The sequence below is a fragment of the Canis lupus genome, chromosome 27 (genome assembly GCF_003254725.2).
Source record: "Canis lupus dingo isolate Sandy chromosome 27, ASM325472v2, whole genome shotgun sequence".
Lineage (NCBI taxonomy): Eukaryota > Metazoa > Chordata > Mammalia > Carnivora > Canidae > Canis > Canis lupus.
In genome coordinates, this window is record NC_064269.1 from 34,081,835 (window position 1) to 34,097,250 (window position 15,416).

Consider the following 15,416-nt stretch of genomic DNA (forward strand, 5'->3'; position numbering starts at 1 on the left):
CTCCACTAGTAGCTCTTGGTGAAGCTGCTACTTGCAGAAATGGGGATTTAGTTTTTTAATTGAGATTTTTATTGAGATCCTATATACAGGATCTTGTGTACCCTTTTACTCAATTTCCCCCAGAGGTAACATCTTGCAAACCTACAATACAATATCACAACTGGGATACTGACAGTAATACAATCAACTGATCTTATTCAGATGTCCCATTTTACTTGTACTCATATGTGTGTGTGTGTGTGTGTGTGTGTGTGTGTGTGTGTGTGTGTATGAGCATTCATGAGCATGCACACCTGTGTACAATAGTGGCCAATCACAGTCCAGAAGCAGATGATACTCCTGACATATTGCCAAAAGGTCAGTATAGCCCAACAGTATATAACAATGCCTACATCATTTGCCTCACTTCATCTCATCACGTAGGCATTTTAACATTTCATGTCCTCACAAAAAAGGGTGAGTATAGTACACTAAGGCATTTGGAGACAGCACACATTCATGTAGCTTTTATTACTGTATATTGTTATAATTGTTCTATTTTATTATTAGTTATTATTATTAATCCCTTACTGTGCCTAGTTTATAAGTTAGCTTTTATAATAGGTATGTACATATAGGAAAAAACCTAGTATATATAAGGTTCAGTACTGTTCAATTTCAAGCATCCACTGAGGGTCTTGGAATGTATCCCCCACAGATAAAGATGTCTACTATACTTAGTACTATATATTTAGTCAGATCCTGAGCTGTGCCATCACCACAAAGATTTGTGTTGCTTTTCAGAACCACATCCACCTCTCTCTCATTCCCTTCCCCATCCTTAATCTCTGGCAACCACTAATCTGTTCACCATTTTTAAAATTTTGTCATTTCAAAAATGTTTTATAAATGGGATAATATGTAACCTTTGGGGATTGACTTTTTTCACCCAACATAATACATGAGAAATTCATTGAAATTGTTGCATGTATCAATAATTTGTTCCTTCTCATTTCTAAGTAGTATTCCATGGTATGTATGTACCAGAGTTTGTAGCTATCCATCTACTGAAGGGCATTTGGGTTGTTTCCAGGTTGGGGGCTGTTAAAAACAGAGCTGCTGTGAATAGTGCTGCCCAGGTTTTTGTATGAACAATTTTCATTTATCTGAGATAAATGCCCCAGGGCTACACTTGCTGGGCTGCATGGTAATCACATATTTAATTTTATAAGAAAATGCCAAAAAGTTTTCTGGAGTGCCTGAAATCAAGAAATGGGGGATTTTTTCAGGTCACTAAAATCTCCTAACAAAATTATAAGGACTACCCTAAAACTGACAAAGATACAGTCCCAGAAACAGACCTATGGAAGAAGGTACCAAAAGCTATTTGCTGTCAATCCAAGAAGGAGGAACAGAGTGAAGAGGCACCATGGAAAGAATGGATGATTTTGTGCTATCAAAACTGGGCTAGGATAATACAAAGGCCATATGGAAAATTCAGCAGTTTAAAACTCAAGGTTTCACATGGCAAAAACCCACCATAAGCTTAGGAAAAGAAAAAAAAAAAAAGGCCTTGGGAAAAATGTCTGCAACTCCTATCACAAAGAGCAAACTTCCTATCATATAAAGAGCTCCTAGAAATTGGCAAGTAACAAATCAGCAAAAGAAAGATGGACAAAGGGTATGAATAGGCATCTCACAGAAAAAGAAGTATCAATGCTTCAGCTATAAGAAAAGATGTACAACCTTATTCATCATAAGCAAAAAAGAAAGCATCACTGCAAGGCCATTTTCACTGATCACACTGGTAAAAATCAAAAGTATGATAAGAACTCCATCGATGGAACTATGAAGAAACAGGCATAGCTGATTAGTGTGTAAGTCAGGAACACTCTCACAGAGGGGAATTTGGCACAGATCTCAAAATTACAAATCCATAAAGCCTTTGATGCAGCAATTTTACTACTAGGAATTTACACATAAATGAGCACACATGGTAAATTTTGTATAAGGTATATATAAGATTATTTGTTGCAACAGTGACTGTCATGGTAAAATATGAGCAAACACTGCCAATAGGGAGCTTGTTAATTAAATCAAGGTATATCAATAAATATTATATGACCAGAGAAAACAATAAAGGAGCTCCGTATGCATTCACACAGAAAAGTCTCCAGAAGATTTTAGGTAATGACTCTTGCCTAGGCTGCCAGCATGCCATCTAAACTAAGGAAGACCTGGAAAGTTTGCGATCATGTGAGCCAATGCCATGGCCACATGGGCAAGCAGGGGAAGCACCCAGGAGGGTGGAGTAAGCAAACATCATTCAGGTTACTGTGGGAAAGTTGGCATGAGGTATTCCTAGCACCGAGGAAAGAGAGCTTCTGCGCAACTGTCAACCCTGATAAACCAAGGACCTTGGTCAGTGAACAGACATGGGTAAATGCTGCCAAAAACAAGCCTGGAGCTGCTCCTATCACTGATGTGGTGTGATCAGGCTACCACAAAATTCTGGGGAAGGAAAAGCTCTCAAAGCAGTCTGTCACTGTGAAGGTCAAAGTCTTCAGCAGAAGAGCTGAGAAGATGAGGGGAGGGTACTGTGTCCTGGTAGCTTGAAACCACATGGAGGGAGGTTCATTAAATGCTAATAAGTGCTTTAAAATAAAGGTATTAAGGGCAGCCCAGGTTGCTCGGAGGTTTAGCGCCGCCTTCAGCCTAGGTCCTGATCCCTGGAGTGTTGGGCTCCCTGCGTGGAGCCTGCTTCTCCTTCTGCCTGTGTCTCTGCCTTTCTCCCTCTGTCTCTCATGAATAAATAAAATCTTTTTAAAAAAAGGTATTGAGTAATAAAAGAAGGTATATAGGATAGTGTATTGAGTAGGCTACCACTGTGTAAAAAATGGGGGTATACGAGTAAATAAAAATCTATTTTCACATTTGCTTACATTTGCATAAAAAGATTCTGGAATGACGAGAGTTAGAAAGATGGAGAGCAAGGGTAAAGAGTACACTTCTAACATTTTTTTTTTTAACCATATGAATGTATTTTCCTTCCAAAAACTTTTAAGTAAATCACTCATTCTAACAAAATGTGGCCCAGGTCTTTCTCATTCTGTAACAGCTTTTTGGGCAGTTCTCCTCTTCCTTTGTATCTCCAACTCCATAAGCCAAAACCAGTTCATCATCTTTCATTCTTGCCAAGGTTTACACAGCTGAATATACCTTAAAGCAGTATCTTCTCCAAGGCAATGAAAAGCCTCATAACAAACTGGGAGCTGGTAGGAGAGAGAGACCATATTTTACTTATCCACTTACCTCTTATGTCTACCATATAGCACCTGGTATATAAACAGTTCTCAAATTAGGTTAGGAGGATGCATTCTACTGTTGAAATTCCAAGCAAAGAGTGAGCTAAGGAAGATTTTAGGGAGAAAAAGCCTCCTCAGGGCCCCTACTCTGTGTACTCCACATATACTTAAGAGTGAGGCCTGGTCTCAGCCTGAATCCACTCTTCTAAAGTGAATGAGGAAGACTCCCAGTGCCTGAGGAGACTACTGGGAGCAGTGCATATTAAAGAACAGAGAAAAGTTAAGGCTGGCTCAAGCTTCCAGAAGGGCTGAAAGGCCGAAGCCGAGGACCCATAACCCAGCTGTGGCTCACAAAACAAAACCTTTACTCTTCCTCTTTAAAAAATAAGAAAAATGGGAAAAGAGATTTTAAGAAAGCTGCCAAGTCTCAAAGGCACACTTACGTGGTTCACATTAAGTTGCAGCCAATATCAAAATCAAAGAAATTATATTTTATTTTTTTATAAATTAATTTTTTATTGGTGTTCAATTTACCAACATACAGAATAACACCCAGTGCTCATCCCGTCAAGTGCCCCCCTCAGTGCCCGTCACCCATTCATCCCCACCCCCCGCCCTCCTCCCCTTCCACCACCCCTAGTTCGTTTCCCAGAGTTAGGAGTCTTTATGTTCTGTCTCCCTTTCTGATATTTCCCACACATTTCTTCTCCCTTCCTTTATATTCCCTTTCACTATTATTTATATTCCCCAAATGAATGAGAACATACACTGTTTGTCCTTCTCCGATTGACTTACTTCACTCAGCATAATACCCTCCAGTTCCATCCACGTTGAAGCAAATGGTGGGTATTTGTCGTTTCTAATGGCTGAGGAATATTCCATCGTATACATAAACCACATCTTCTTTATCCATTCATCTGTCGATGGACACAGAGGCTCCTTCCACAGTTTGGCTATTGTGGACATTGCTGCTATAAACATCAGGGTGCAGGTGTCCCGGCGTTTCATTGCATCTGTATCTTTGGGGTAAATCCCCAGCAGTGCAATTGCTGGGTCGTAGGGCAGGTCTATTTTTAACTCTTTGAGGAACTTCCACACAGTTTTCCAGAGTGGTTGCACCATTTCACATTCCCACCAACAGTGTAAGAGGGTGGGAATCCTCTCCAACATTTGTTGTTTCCTGCCTTGTTAATTTTCCCCATTCTCACTGGTGTGAGGTGGTATCTCATTGTGGTTTTGATTTGTATTTCCCTGATGGCAAGTGATGCAGAGCATTTTCTCATGTGCGTGTTGGCCATGTCTATGTCTTCCTCTGTGAGATTTCTCTTCATGTCTTTTGCCCATTTCATGATTGGATTGTTTGTTTCTTTGGTGTTGAGTTTAAGAAGTTCTTTATAGATCTTGGAAACTAGCCCTTTATCTGATACTCATTTGCAAATATCTTCTCCCATTCTGCAGGTTGTCTTTGAGTTTTGTTGACTGTATCCTTTGCTGTGCAAAACCTTCTTATCTTGATGAAGTCCCAATAGTTCATTTTTGCTCTTGTTTCTTTTGCCTTTGTGGATGTATCTTGCAAGAAGTTACTGCGGCTAAGTTCAAAAAGGGTGTTGCCTGTGTTCTCCTCTAGGATTTTGATGGAATCTTGTCTCACATTTAGATCTTTCATCCATTTTGAGTTTATCTTTGTGTATGGTGAAAGAGAGTGGTCTAGTTTCAGAATTAATATTGTGAAAATGTCAATGTTACCCAGGGCAATTTACACGTTTAATGCAATCCCTATCAAAATACCATGGACTTTCTTCAGAGAGTTAGAACAAATTATTTTAAGATTTGTGTGGAATCAGAAAAGACCCCAAATAGCCAGGGGAATTTTAAAAAAGAAAACCATATCTGGGGGCATCACAATGCCAGATTTCAGGTTGTACTACAAAGCTGTGGTCATCAAGACAGTGTGGTACTGGCACAAAAACAGACACATACATCAATAGAACAGAATAGAGAACCCAGAAGTGGACCCTGAACTTTATGGTCAACTAATATTCGGTAAAGGAGGAAAGACTATCCATTGGAAGAAAGACAGTCTCTTCAATAAATGGTGCTGGGAAAATTGGACATCCACATGCAGAAGAAATACTTTAAATCACCCTTATAAATTATAATTGTACCCCCCCCAATCATCCAAAGGCCAAGCTGAGAAAGATGAGGGTCTATTATCATAATGTGCTTTTTTTTGTTACACGAGTCTCCGAAAATCTACCATAAATCTTGCTGCAGATCCCAAAAGGAGAAAAGGGTCGGGGGGGAAAGGAGAAGACAACAACAACGATGATGAGACGCTACTTTTTCTACTCCCGAAGCTATAAAGCTGTGGCAACAGGGGCCAGTTCTACAGGGGGTAAGTAAAGATTTCCCATCACTCTCAAGCGTCAGGAACCCATTTCCCCCCTCCCTTTTAAAAAAACATTTTATTTATTTATTCATGAGAGACACACAGAGAGAGGCAGAGACATAGAGGGAGAAGCAGGCTTCCCGAGGGGAGACCGATGAGGGACTCCATCCCAGAACCCTGGGATCACAGGGCTGAGCCAAAGACAGATGCTCAACTGCTGCCTGCTGAGCCACCAGGTTCCCCGCCCCCCACCCCCACATTTCCCTCATTTTGATAACAGAACCATTCCTACTATCTTCTGATAGAAGGAGGACAGAGAACAGAAAGCTGAGTACATTTAGAGATGGTCAATTTTATCATTTGTAGGAGGCCACAAACTGCCAGCCCTTCAAACTATTTTCATTTTGAATGCACATTAAAGTTTTTTAAAGACTGGGTGTTTTCAGTGAGCTGCATACTCCTGTGTTCTCTCAAACCCTATCATGTCCTACTGCCTTATGGCCAACCCACTGACCTCATTCACATTCGCTGCCTGGCCTCTGAGAACCTCTAGGGTTACACCTCTGTTTTAATTCTTACCTACCAACGCTAATAAGAACCTAAAACTCTTAGGTAATAGAGCATGAACCATATATTATCTTGAAGTTATTTTTTTGCTTTTTTTTTTTTTTAATTTTTATTTATTTATGATAGCCACACACACAGAGAGAGAGAGAGAGAGGCAGAGACACAGGCAGAGGGAGAAGCAGGCTCCATGCACCGGGAGCCCGATGTGGGATTCGATCCTGGGTCTCCAGGATCGCGCCCTGGGCCAAAGGCAGGCGCCAAACCACTGCGCCACCCAGGGATCCCTTTTTTTGCATTTTTTTAAAAGATTTTATTTATTTATTCACAAGACACACACAGAAAGAGACAGGCAGAGACACAGGCAGAAGGAGAAGCAGACTCCATGCAGGGAGCCCGGTGAGACTTGATCCCAGGACTCTGGGATCACGGGCACCCTTAACCGAAAGCAGACACTCCACCACTGAGTCACCCAGACATCCCTTTTTTGCACAGTTTTATAAATGTTCTTCATGGTTAAGATATTTTCTTTTCTTTTTTTACTTTTTATTATATAAACTTTCAGACCTATAGAAAACAATTATATATATACCCAAATATTTACCATCTAGATTCAACAACTAACGTTTTATTCTACTTCATCCTTCTCCATTTTTTCTTTTCCTGAGCCATTAAAAAATTATAGCTATCATGACACTTCAGTCCTAATAGTCTATTCTTCTACAAATTTATGATTAACTTTTCATGTTAAAATTTATAAATTATGTCTTCCTTACCATGCAAGACAACAGGCTCATTACCCTCAGTTTCCTAATTCTTCTTTAGCTTTAAAACCGTGATGCACATAAAGTAGATATATTTACTGAGTTAAAAACCTGATCTAATAGATTCCATATTTGCAAGCTGTAAATACTGGCGGCATATTTTAAGGCCCTATTAGACCCTTGTTGAAACTACTTGTTTATACAGGAATGGAGAGTGGCTCCAGGAAATGAATGAGGACCAAGACTGATCATTACACAGAGCCAGCAAACTGCTATCTGTACCTACACCTCTTTGTGTAAAGTGTTGAGTGGAAAAATCATCAGGATTAAAAATTTGGGAAACATTTTGCTGAACAATCTTTTTCTTTCTGTAATACCAGGTAGGAAAAAAAGTTTTTCTAAAGTATAGTACAGAACCATATAGGTATTAACCTAGGCTATTATCAAACTGAATTCCTTAACTTGTAAAGGCTTAACTGCTTCCAAGACTAACAATGAGTATTATGAGTAGCAAGGCCTCTATTTGAGAAACAGTATCATAAGTTCCATTTCCTGCTACAGAATCCTGAAATCTATATAAGTCTGAATAACATTTGTAAAGGTATAATTAAGTAGCAAATTATAAAAAAAGAAATCCCTCTCCCCAAACCAATAGGGTTTTTTGCTCTATTGGTTATGGTCTATTTCAGAGACAGAAACACATAAGTCATCTGTATTAATATAAACTCTAGTTCTCAAAAATTCTCTTTTAAAGAAAAAAAGGGTCTGAAAATATCAGTTGAACTTGGACAGGATCTTATGATGTATATTGGTGATCAATTCCTTTGAGGTGTTTAGAAAAAGAGTGCCCTCGATGACTGGTTCCTTTGAAAATTTAACCTCCATTCAGTCACCTCAGAGGAGCACCAATCTCATCCAAGAGAAGAACCCATCCAGATAGGCTATCATCATGGTTTTGGTTAAATTATGAGGCATAAGAGATCACAAGTGCAAACAAGCCTGCAATGATAGGCCAACCCACCACAATATTCGGTGTGGATAAAAACAACCTCCTGACAGTTTCCAATAACTACCAGAGGGCCAATAAAGAACTTTCTCATTGACATAGTGCAATAGACTGAATGTTGTATTCCCCCCGCCCCCACGAATTCATATGTTGACTCTTAATCACTAATGTGAAAGTAAGAAACAGGGTCTTTAGGAGGTGATTGGGTCAAGAGGATGGAGCCCTCATGAATGGGATTAGTGCCCTTCTAAGAGACCCCAAAGGGCTCACTTGCCCTTTCCACCATGTGAGGACACAACAAAAACATGGCTATCCATGAACAAGAAAGCAGGCCCCCACCAGACACTGAATCTACCAGCATCTTGACTTTGCAATTCCCAGTCTCTAGAACTGTGACAATTAAATTTCTAAGACAGGAAGCTTAGTCCCTGAAAAAAGCCAAATTCAGCCCTATTATTACTGGCTGTGTGATTTGGATGATTCACTTTAGATCTCTGAGCCTTAGTTTTCTCATATATAAAGCTGGAATAATAGCCACTTCCCTTTTACAGTTTGCCCAGCATACAATAGGATCTTGATAAATATCTGTTCCTTTTACTCTTGCCTTACTTAAGACTCAAAGAGGTAGAGGGCCACTTCAGGGCACTTTGATTTATGGCACCAAAGAAACAAAAGTAGAGTCATTATAAGGTGATCAGTACCTACAGATAAGACATCTCAATGTCTTCAAGAAATCCTATCCATTTTAAGAACTTAATTTAAGCTTTTCACAATTTTCATTTTTTTCTCACAAAGAATGAAGTAAAACATTCAACTCATCATTGTCCTTCAACAATTTTCAGATTCAAAGGCTTGCTTTCTGGTTAAATTTAGGCTAGGGAAGAGAGAGGCAGCATGATTTAAAAACAAAAAAACAAAAAAACAAAAAAAAACTTTGGAGTCAGGTAGACCTGAGAATTTGAATCCAGAGATAGTTATTTTTTACTACCTATGTGATTTAAGAGTAGGAAATTAACTTCTTTGAACTTGAACAGATTATCTATAAATTTAATACTATCTACATTAAAGGAGCACTATGAGAATTATAGTTATGTGTATATAAGTTATGCATAGCATAGTATCTGACACAGAATAGGAACCCAATTCATGTTAATTTCTTCACTGTCCCCAACTCTCCAACTACCAGCTGTTGCCATAGTCAAATTAGCAGGTTACAAAATCTGGCCAAATGACCGGCCAACCCTACTATACTACAAGTATTTGCTAGGACCTCTTTCTATATGCCACCAGCACTGCAGGAAATCATAAAGAAGTCATCCCATTCCTCAAGCAGATTACCAGAAGCAGCAGGAGTCAAACACAATGCAGCTGTGAATAAAAGCTAAAATCAAAAAGAACAAAAAGTTCCAAAACCCAATTCATAAATGGGCAGAGGACATAGCAGACATTTCTCCAAAGAAGATATACAAGTGTCACTTAGCACATCAAAGATGTTCAGCATCACTCATCATTAGGGAAATGTAAAAGAGAACCACAATGAGATACCACTTAACCATCAGGATGGCTATTATCCAAACAACAGAAAATAACAAGTATTGGTGAGGATATGGAGAAATTGGAACCCTTGTACACTGGTGAGAGAATATACAATAGTGTTGAAATGACAAGAAAGAAAATAAATATTACATCAACTTAGTTGATAGAGCAGTGGCAGGGTCTGAGAAGACTGATTTCAATTTTGAAAGTTTTACTGTGAGTAAAATACTATTATCAAACAGCCTACGTGCTACAAAGAAATTGTTTGTGAAAGGAAGAATTAGTCAATGCAGCAAAATATTGTTTTCTTATTTTAAGAAATGGCCACAGCTACCCCAATATTCAGCAACTACTCCCCTGATCAGTCAGCAGCCATCATCAACAAGGCAAGACCCTCCATCATCAAAAAGATTATGATTTGCTGAAAGCTCAATTAGCATTTCTTAGCAAAAAGATATTTTTAAATTAAGGTATGTACATGGGGTTTTTTTTTTTAGACTTAATGCTATTGGACACTTAATAACTACAGTACAGTGTAAATAGAACTTTTATATGCATTGAGAAACCAAAAATTTCTTGCTTTACTGCAATATTCAGTTTACTGCAGTAGTCTGAAACTGAACCCACAATATCTCCAAGGTTTGCCTGTATGTGGCAAACTGTCCTTCAAAACTGTGAAAGAAATTAAGACATTCCCCGATAAAAGCTGAGGGAGTTCATTACCACTAGACTTGTTCCATAATAAATGCTAAAGACAGTCCTGTAGGTAGAAATGAAAGGACATTTGATAGTAACATTGAGCTGTATGAATAAAGATTTCAGTAAAGGTATAAATACAGGCAGCTATAAAAGCTGGCATTATTATAACAATTGTAACTCCACCTTTTGTTTTCTTTTTTTTTTTTTTAAAGATTTTTTTATTTATTCATGATATACATAGAGAGAGAGAGAGAGAGAGAGAGAGGCAGAGGGAGAAGCAGGCTCCATGCAGGAAGCCTGATGTGGGACTCGATCCCAGGTCTCCAGGATCACACCCTGGGCCAAAGGCAGGCGCTAAACCGCTGAGCCACCCAGGGATCCCCTCCACCTTTTGTTTTCTACATGATTTAAGAAATTAATACATTTTTAGAAATTATTAGTTTATGTTTTTGGACAATGTATAAAGATGTCATATTGTGATAGCAACATCTGAAAGGGGCGAACATGGAGCAGGAAAGGAACAGTTTCTTTAGTTACTGAATTGACATTAATTTGACATGAATTCAGGTTAGACTGTTATAACTTTGGTGTGTTAAATATAATCCCCATGGTAATTTCAAATAAAATAGTTACAGAATATATTAAAAAAATGAGAAAGGAATTTAAACATTTTGCTTCAAAAAAATAAATTCAACCCAAAAAAAGACAGACTGCAGTAAATGAAGGACCAAAAAGGCTATAAGGCATAAAGGAAACAAAAACAAAATCTGAGAAGTCCCTTTTCCTTAGTAATTACTTTAAATATAGATGGAATAAACTGTTTTATCAAAAGATATGGATTGGCACTAAGAATTTGTAAAAAGTGTGGTCTAACTATATGATAACTATAAAAGACTCAGTTTATATCCAAAGACACAAATAGGCTGAATGTGAAAGGATGGTAAAAGGTATTCCATCCATATAGCAACCAAAAGAAAGCAGGAATGGTTATACTATTTCAGAAAAAATAGACTTTAAATCAAAAAAGGTTATAAGAGATAAAGACATTATATATTAATAAAAAGCTCAATACAGCAAGAAGGCATAACAACTGTAAGACATTTACACACCTCATCACAGACCATCAAAATATATTAAGCAAAAATGGGCAGAACTGGAGAAATAGATGATTCTACAATAATAGTTGGAGATTTCAAGACCCATTCTCAATATAGAACCACCAGACAAAAGATAACAAGGAAACCGAGAACTTAAACAACATGGTAAACCAATTAGATCTATCAGACATATACAGAATGTTCTACCTAAAAACAATAGAACACATATTATTTGCAAGTGTACATGGGACATTTCTCAGGACAGATCATTTGTTAGGCCATAAATTTTCAATACATTTTAAAAGATAAATATAATACAAAATATCTTCTCTAACTACAAAAGAATGAAGTCAGAAATCAATAACAAAAGGAAAACTGAAAAATTCAGAAGCCTGTGGAAATTAAACATACTCTTAAGCAACCAATGGATCAAAGAAAAAAATCACAAGGGAAATTTAAAAATACTTAGAGATGAATGAAACCTAAAATACAATAAACCAAAACTTAAAGGATGCAGCAAAGCAGCACTATGAGGAAAATTTATAGCTCTAAACACTTATATTCTTAAAAAAGGCTCTCAAATCAATAAGCTAACATTACAACTTACAGAATTATTAAAAGAATAAACCAAATGCAAAGCTAGCAGAAGGAAACAGTAATGACTATAACAAAGATAAACAAAATCTCTTAGAGAACAGGAAAAAAAAGAGAAAATAGACAAAACCAAAAGTTGATTCCTTCAAAAGAATAACAAAGTGACAAAACTTTAGCTAGATGAAACTAAGAAAAATGAGAGAAGGCTCAAATTATTGAAATCAGAAACAAAAGTGGTGATATTACTACTGAATCTACAGAAATAGAAAAGTGTAAGAGAGTAGTATGAGCAATTGCACAACAAATTGGTAGCCTAGACGCAATGGACAAATTCCTAGAAATATGAAAGCTATCAAGACTATCATAAAGAAATTGAAAGTAGGAATACACCTCTAAATAGTAAGGAAATTGAATCAGTAATTTTAAAAAAAAATCTCTCAACAGCAGCAAAAATGTCTTAGACCTGATGGCTTCACTTAGCAAACAGAATCCAACAGCATATTAAAAAGATTATATATCATGACCAAGTGGGATTTATTCCTAGAATGCAAAGATAGTTCAACATCAGAAATTGATCGTTGTAATACACAACATTAACAGAACAAAGGAAAAGAGCTACATGATAATTTCAATTGATACAGAAAGAATATTTGACAAAATTCAACACTCTTTCATGATTAAAAAACACCCAACAAATAAGGATAGAAGGAAGCTAATAAAAGCCATATATAAAAAACCCACAGCAAAACATGTTCAATGTTGAACCAAAAGCTTCTCCTCTAAGATCAGGAACAAGGCAAGGATGCCCACTTTCACTATTTCTAGTCAACATAGTACTAGAACTTCTAGCAGAGCAAACAGACAAGAAAAAAGTAAAAAAACAACATCCAAATTGGAAAGGAAGAAGTAAAATTATCTCTTTGCAGATGATTTTATATGTAAAAAATCATACAAATTCCACAAAAATTTTTAGAATGAATTCAGCAAAGTAGCAAAATACAGTTAACATACAAAAGTCAGTTACAATGAAAACTCCAAAACGCTACTGAAAGAAACTGAAGATGACAAAAATAAATGGAAAGAGAACTCATGTTTCATGAACTGGAAGATTTAATACTGGAATTTTTAAATTTTATTTTTATATTCAAGTATAATTAACATACAGTATTATATTTGTTTCAGGTAAATTAAAAAATTCTATACATTTCTCAGTGCTCAAGAAAAGTGTTCTCTTAATCCCCTTTATCTATTTCACCCATTCCCTCACTTATCCCCCGTCTGGCAACCACCAGTTTGTTGTCTGTATTTAAGAGTCTGGCTTTTTGCCTATTTTTTGTTTCTTAAATTCCTTTAAGTTCCTTAAATTCCCTATGAGTGAAATCATATGATATTTGTCTTTCTCTATGTCTCTGAGCATTATAACCTCTAAGGTCCATCCATGTTGTTGTAGATGGTGAGATTTCATTATTTTTTATGACTAATATTCCTGTGTGTGTCTCTTCATCTATGAATGGACATTTCCATATCTATGCTACTATAAATAATGCTGCAATCAACACAGGGGGTACATATATCTTTTCAAATTAGTGTTTTCGTTTTCTTTGGATAAATACCCAGAGGTGGAATTACTGGATCACATGGTAACTCTTCACTTTTTGAGGAACTGCCATGCTGTTTTCCACACTGGCTATACTAATTTGTATCCCTACCACTGTGCACAAGGGTTCCCTTTCCCACACATCCTGGCAAACACTTGTTATTTCTTGTGTTTTTGATTTTAGCCATTTTGACAGGTATAAGAGATCTCACTGTGCTTTTTTAAAAAAATTCATTCATTCATTCACTCATTCAGAGGATGAAGTCCAGAGGCAGAGGGGGAGAGAGAGAGAGAGAAAGAGAGAAACTCAAGCAGATTCTACACTGAGCATGGAGCATGACTTGGAGCTAGATCTCATGACTGAGATCATGACTTGAACTAAAATCAAAGGTTAGATGCTTAACCAACTGAGCCACCCAAGCACCCCTCATTGCGCCTTTAATTCCCATTTCCCTGATGACTAGTGATGTCAAGCATCTTTTTGTATCTCTGTTGGCCATGTGTCTGTCTTCATTGGAAAAATGTCTATTCAGTTCCTCTGCCCATTTTTAATTGGATTATTCGTTTTTTGGGGGGGGAGTTCACAATACCATCCAAAGTAATCTACAGATTCACTGCAACCTCTATAAAAATTCCAAGATTTTTTGCAGAAATAGAAAACCCATCCTAAAATTTACATGGACTCTCAAAGGACTTCTAATAGCCAAAACAATCATAAAAAAGAAAAACAAACCTAGAGGACTTATACTTCCTGATTTCAAAATGTACTACGAAGCTACAGTAATCAAAATAGTATGGTTCTGCCATAATGACAGAGCAGTAGAAGAGCCCAGAAATAAACCCTTGCAGACATGGTCAAACAATTTTGTATGAGGTGCCAAGACCATTCAATAAGCAAAAGACAGTCTTTTCAACAAATGGTGCTGAGAAAACTGGGTATCTGTATGCAAAATAAGTTGAACTCTTGCCTAACAACACATACAAAAATTAACTCAAACTGCATCAAAAACCTAAACCTATAAAACGCTTAGAAGAAAACATAGGGCAAAATGTTCATGACATCAGGTTTGGCAATGAGTTCTTTGAAAGGACACCAAAGATACAGGCAGCAAAAGAAAAAACAGACAAATTTTAAAATTTTGTGCACCAAAAGGCACTATCAATAGAGTAAAAAAACAAACCTACAAAATGGGAGAAAATATCTGCAAAGGGCATATATCTGATTCAGGATTAATACTCAGAATATATAGAGAACACCTAAAACTCGATGTGAAAAAACAGAAACAACCCAATTCAAAAATAGTCAAATGACTTGAATACATATTTTTCCAAAGAGGATATACAAATGACCAACAAGCACATGAAACAATACCCCACATCACTAATCACAAGGAAAATGCAAATCAAAACTATAATGAGGGATCCCTGGGTGGCGCAGCGGTTTGGCGCCTGCCTTTGGCCCAGGGCGTGATCCTGGAGACCCGGGATCGAATCCCACGTCGGGCTCCCGGTGCATGGAGCCTGCTTCTCCCTCTGCCTATGTCTCTGCCTCTCTCTCTCTCTCTCTGTGTGACTATCATAAATAAATAAAAATTAAAAAAAAAAAAACTATAATGAGATACCACCTCACACTCACTGGATGGCTACTATGGGTGGGGGGAGGGGTAAAAACCAAACAGCCCAGAAAATAACAAGTGTTGGTAAGGTTGTGGAAAAATTGGAGCGTCACTGATGAGAATGTAAAATGGTGCAATCACTGTGGAAAATAGCATGGCAGTTTCTCAAAAAATTAAACACAGAGAGTTACCATATGATTACCAGCAGTTCCACTTCTGGATACATACCCTAAAGAACTGAAAGCAGGTTCTCAGAGATATATTTGTACA

The 15,416-nt window shown here is 37.3% G+C and overlaps 1 protein-coding gene across 8 annotated transcripts in view; it reads right to left on the reverse strand.

Moving 5' to 3' along the window:
* BORCS5 (BLOC-1 related complex subunit 5) overlaps positions 1-15,416 on the reverse strand; it is a 110,214-nt gene that overhangs the window by 32,354 nt on the left and 62,444 nt on the right. The window lies entirely within an intron of this gene.